Source organism: Sinocyclocheilus grahami, unplaced genomic scaffold (assembly GCF_001515645.1).
Source record: "Sinocyclocheilus grahami isolate Dianchi unplaced genomic scaffold, SAMN03320097.WGS_v1.1 scaffold315.1, whole genome shotgun sequence".
In the NCBI taxonomy this organism is placed as follows: domain Eukaryota; kingdom Metazoa; phylum Chordata; class Actinopteri; order Cypriniformes; family Cyprinidae; genus Sinocyclocheilus; species Sinocyclocheilus grahami.
Window position 1 is genome coordinate 855582 of NW_015505494.1, and position 6155 is coordinate 861736.

The window sequence follows — 6155 nt, forward strand, 5'->3', positions numbered from 1 at the left end:
TATGCGCATAGATTGTTATTAAATAATCTCTTAATGTCTTTTTATGTTAGTGTTACCACAGTGTTACCCATTTCTGGCATAAAGACCCTTTGATATCTAGCACCCAACAAATTAATAGTGTTGCATAAGTTTTTAGTGGCATGAGAACGAGAAGAATAAGTTCAGACTGATCCAACAGTGTGTGTGTGTGTGTGTGTGTCTCAAATCTCTTTACAAGTCTGCCCTCTAGGGGTGGCCAAAAGCAATGCCAGCAAACCTCAGGACAAGGTAAAACAAATGTATGAGCATGTATATCATTTTGTGATAAAGAGAAGAAACTGGTACTTGTACTACTGTGCAAGTCTCTAAAGCACAAAATAAAAATCAAAGCCTGTGGAAAGATTTTCACAATTTAATGTTTCTTTGACTACTGGCACTTTTATCTTCGGGGGCAGATTTTTAAAATATAAAAAAAGTTAATCATAATCAAACATTTGCAATAATCATAAACCATTGAAAAATTAACAAACTTTTACCAAGGTTGAAATACAAGATGCTTTGAAATGAGATGACAAACAAAAATCAAGGAAAATGTGTTTTCCTTGAGAGAACATTTTATTGCACTTCATTTGTGCAAGTGATATAATAAAACATGTTTGAGAAAATACCTAATTTGGTTTGCTGTAAGCAGCACAGACTAGACCAGTGGTTTTCAATCCTGTTCCTCGGGACCCACTGCTCTGCACATTTTGCATGTCTCCCTTATCTGACACACTCATTTGAGTTCATGGAGCTCTTTCCTAATGAGCTGATGAAGTTTGAAAACCACTGACTGGACTAGACGACATGAACTGAACACATCCGCTCCTAAACAATAATGTGAAAGAATCACAGATTTCTCTGGAAAGTTACTAACTCACTTATTATTCATAACACACCTCTGCCGCAGACACATAAACACAAAACTTATATCGGATGACAGTAAAACGCTTTCAACCTTGATGATGAAATAATACAAAGTAGAACCTTTGACCGTGACATTGAACCACACTCAAGGTCCTGTTTGCAAGAGAAACCATGTCAAAGGTCTGTGTGTGCATTAAAAAGTTCAATAAAAACAAGTTCAGACAGAGTGGCCTACATTTACAGTGATGATAGAGTGATGAAGACCCAGTCCCAAATGGCACAGGAGGAAAGTAAGGGCTGATGGGACCATTTGGACAGGGGCAGAAGACAACAGGGGACAGAAAGTTAGAGGGAGAGGATAAACTGATGAATGTATGTCACCTATCAATAGATGATCTGAAGCCACCATGTGATGGTGGACCCTAATCTGATATCAAGAAAACACAGACTTTCAGTACACTGAAGTGCATTAAAGAATGGCAACAAAGCTGAAAACAGAAGGCAGGGCTTGACAATAAAGGTACGGTGATATTTACTGCTGCTCGTCAAAATTGCCAGGTGAAATAAAGCAAAGGACAGATTTGACAAAATATGATGAATGATTCAGGAATAATGATGACAAAAACATCCAAAGTTAGCTAGTAAACAGAGCTGGGTAGTAACTGATCTGGATTACGTAATCAGATTCCAAACATTTTAAAATACTCGTAATCAGACTAGTTATTTTTTATGGATTACATATTTACACAATAGCAACACATTATTCACAATTTATTGATTCTCCCTAATTTGTCTTTTTCATCTTTTAAATGTTCCTTTCTAAAATAGCCTACCACTTACATACACTCAGAAAGTCTTCCAGTTTTGTGGACATTCACACAGAGACCAGTCATTAGTCAGGTGCTACACAGCATTTGACCACTGGATTTACAAAAATCATTTCAGGTTTAAGAAGTGTTTCAACAATGCATAAACTACTGATGAACACACTAGTTTTATTTGAATTATCACTCTGCAGGTTATTTAAACATGTATTTCTATATATCTTTGGAAGGTCTATTGTCTTTCAAACACATTAAAATGCACAAATTCACAAACGTTTTTGTCATTTGATCCTCTTTCACTAAATATAATTACTTGAAATACCCCTGAGATTTTAAAATAAATAATTGTAATAATTAAATATCACATTTGCATGTTCTCGGTTCTCTGACGTTGGTTATGGCCACATGACATGCAGGTAAACAAATAAAATAAAAAAAATTTTAGTAAGCATTTTATTTTGATTGATTTTAATTTAACATTTTTGTGATTTAATTATTAGCTATGAATTTTTGACAAATTAAATGTCTTCACCACTAAAGGTCCATCTCTCACAAAAGTTCACTGAGCAACGGTTTTTCCATCAAAATCGATCACAGGAACAACTTTCCCAGCAAATGAAACAACTTTTCTGCTGATGAAACTGCTGGGAAAAAATAACCACTTTCTCACCTTAGTCTGACAAAGTTTTTATGAACATCCTAATCCCTAAAGAATAAAATATTTTCTCAACATTGTTTTACCACTGAATATTTTATTTCCACCACAAATGGATCACATTTGAAAGTTAACACTGTTAGGAATGCCGTCATGTTGTCTGAAGGGACACACCACCCAAAAAAAGAAAATTCATCTATCATTTACTCACCCTCATACTGTCCCAGATGTGTGACTTTCTTCTGTGGAACACAAACAGCTTTTTAGAAAAATGATCCATCTCTGTTAGATTGGACCATCAAAGTTAACACTTAAAAAACCATGCAGTAATCCATACGACCCTAGTTGATGAATCAAATGTCTACTGAAGTGAAACAATAGGTGGGTGAGAAAAACACCAATATTTAAAACTTTTTAAGCCATAAACTATAAAGCATGATGTAATCCTGTTGTGAAACTTGCAAGAGAAGTGACAGTCCTTTGCGCTTCCACATCACTTCTCATGCACAAGTTTCACAAAGTGTTTACATCACACTTCACAAGATGCTGACATCAAGTGTGCCACACACATCCTGAAAAGTAAAGCCAAAACATTTTGGTTTCCCACTGGTGGTACAGGTCATAAATACCACACTCTCCATGTAAATGAACGGGACGTGAGCCAAATTTATGCGCACTACTATGCAAACTCAGGCTCCAAATGACATCATTGGCGCATGATGACAATGGCCATTCCTGGGACATTTTGGCTTCACTTTTCTACAGTGAAACCAAGTGGAGACGCATCATCCATTTAACAGTCTATCGCTGATATTCAGATTTTTCCTCGCACATACACCTAGTTTCACTTCAGAAGACATTGATTCATCCGCTAATTCATTACGGTCATGTTCGTTTTGCATGGTTTTTAAAGCATTACCCAGAGATGGATTATTCTTCTAAAAATCACCATTCATGTTCCACAGAAGAAAGTCATATAGATCTGGGATGGCATGAGGGTAGGAAAATGAAGAGAGAATTTAAATTTTTTTAGTGGAGAATCCCTTTAAATTAGGGATGGGCATTCCAAGCAAAAAATAATATTCGAAAATCTCTGAGTATTATTCGATTACTATTCGAAAATAGCACCCCTCCCCCGCATGCACGCACAAATACCCATAAATAGAGAGAGACGGGATTCACGCTTTCAATCTGTATGATAAACGGTTTAATTCAGAAGATAGGCTACCTTAACTCAAGCCATGTAATGATTGTAACGTGCTGAAACATATTAATATAATAAACATAACCGAATGACGGCACTTATTAACATAACAGTCCATCGATTAGCATAAATCAACTGCTCATAAGGCTAGGACATTTCCATTTAAAAAAAATGGAACCCCTAAAGGTAATAGATATGAGATGGGAGGACAAATATACTTCAATATATTCGGTCGCAATTATATCGTTGGGTAATTATACTGTATATAAACCGCGGGCATCAGGGAGTCGTTATTAATATGCGGGGCATTGAAATCGCTTATGAACGCGCGCTTGTTTTTTTACTTTCACTTTCGAGATTCGCGATCACATGTACAGAGCAGCACTCGGCAGTACTTACCACACATTTTACAAGATTAGATGTTTGTCAGTGGTAATAGATATGAGATGGGAGGACAAATATACTTCAATATATTCGGTCGCAATTATATCGTTGGGTAATTATACTGTATATAAACTGCGGGCATCAGGGAGTCGTTATTAATATGCGGGGCATTGAAATCGCTTATGAACGCGCGCTTGTTTTTTTACTTTCACTTTCGAGATTCGCGATCACATGTACAGAGCAGCACTCGGCAGTACTTACCACACATTTTACAAGATTAGATGTTTGTCAGTGGTGCTCAGGATCTGCAAATTATTCGCCATCATCCTATCAGTCATCTCTCCTTACTCAGTTTACGTGGTAAGTGAAATGTTAACAGGCTAGCTAGCAAGTGGCTAACCATGTCCCTATAGTGGCTCCGTAGAACACGTTATTTGTTTTCCGCGCCTTTCTGAATACTGATTCAGCCACACCTCTAACCCAGTCATGGGTGTTTGTGGTCCGTACAGAGCTCTTATTTGACATCGTCCCAAGTTACTGTAACCGTTATATGCTACGCAAGTATTTTTATGCCACGCAAGTCTACAGTGTGCGCGTGAGACAACGTGTTCTTCTGTTGTCTTTGACAGCTTTTAGGTGCGTTATTGGCAGCACCACCCTCTGCTTACATGAACGCGTCACCACCGCATCAGCAAGGAAAACATGGGGACATTTTTAAAGACAATAATAGCAAAACATATTCGATATTCTATAATTAAATCAACTAATTGAATATTCGAAAATCGTGACCCATCCCTACTTTAAATAAGACAACGTGTCTAAAGTGAAGTCCACTGGTGGCTCATGTCAGCGTCTCCTAATGATGGCTGCAGTCCAGCCAAGCATGATGGAGAGGGGGAAAAAAAGAGAGAGGGGTAGGCCCCCAGATTCAAATCAGCGCAGGAATGTCAGAGGGGAAGCAGTAGGAACAATGCTCAACACTGCTCTGGTACAGCAACACAAAGACCCGCATGGGCAAAACAGGAAAACCAGCTTGCACAGTACTGAAGACGAAACTGCTCCTGAATCAGCGCTTTAACATCGCAGTGTTGACACTGAGCATCTCTCTAGACACTGATTGGTTCAGGATCAGTTTTCAAGCAGCATGACGATGTGAATGATGCAGTGATCTACGATCTACACCAGCGAGGCACCACATCAAGTCAATTGTATGAACACACATATCTGGTAGCCATCTCTTTTCTTAGGAAACAGGCTTTTGCGTGAAATAGTGTCGTTGCAGATTGTTCCTGATTCATGTTTCCTGTCTTGCACAGGATGCTGTTTTCAGCAGCCACAAAATGTTATCTAACAAACCTTTCCGTTTGTGTTTTATTTACACCCCCTCCGTTTCGTCTTGTTCACCTGCTGCTCTGTTCATGGTCTGGTTTTGGGTTGATTGACATGGTTTGTTTTACCAAGGGGCCTGAGCCGTCATCAGGCGAGAATGTGAGAAAAACATGAGGTCAAAGATCAAACTTGTTAGACCGGTACATCCCCTTAACCCGAAAGTGATTTACGGCAGATTAACTGAAGTACTCAAGCTAGGAAACGTGTATTACACACATACATCAAAATACAAAGGAAAAAAACATATTTGAACCACATGCTGGACAACTGTCAATCATTAGTCTAACATTGCTTTCACACGTTCAACAGATGACCAACCAACTGACAGGAAGCGGTTACTTGCTGTTCTCACACACAGCTTGTTCCTCACAGGGTCTTTATTCAACGCTAAACAAACTCACCTCACTGGCTGACTCAGGGCTAATCTGTTGGAGAAACATCCCACACAGTTTCGACAGTGATGAGAAGAACTCTCTCTAGTTTCTGTAGATCTGTCAAGGGCATTCAGCTACAATTATGCTTGCAACAAACTGATTTTTTTTATTGTAATGATCTAGAATGCAAATACTCAATATGCAAAGATAACTGTAAATAAGCCATCTGTAGGTTGACATTTAGCATATGTGGCATATTCATAACATTCATGCTACTAATTAATAGAAATAGTAACCATTAGTATACTATTTTGAAATCAACTCGAGTATCACAACAAATTAACAATGACTCAACCAAAGACATGAGTTTGGAGCAGGACTGTTTGGCCAACCAATGGAAACTGCTGGAAATCAATAACTTTTTTTTTTTTTTTTTTTTT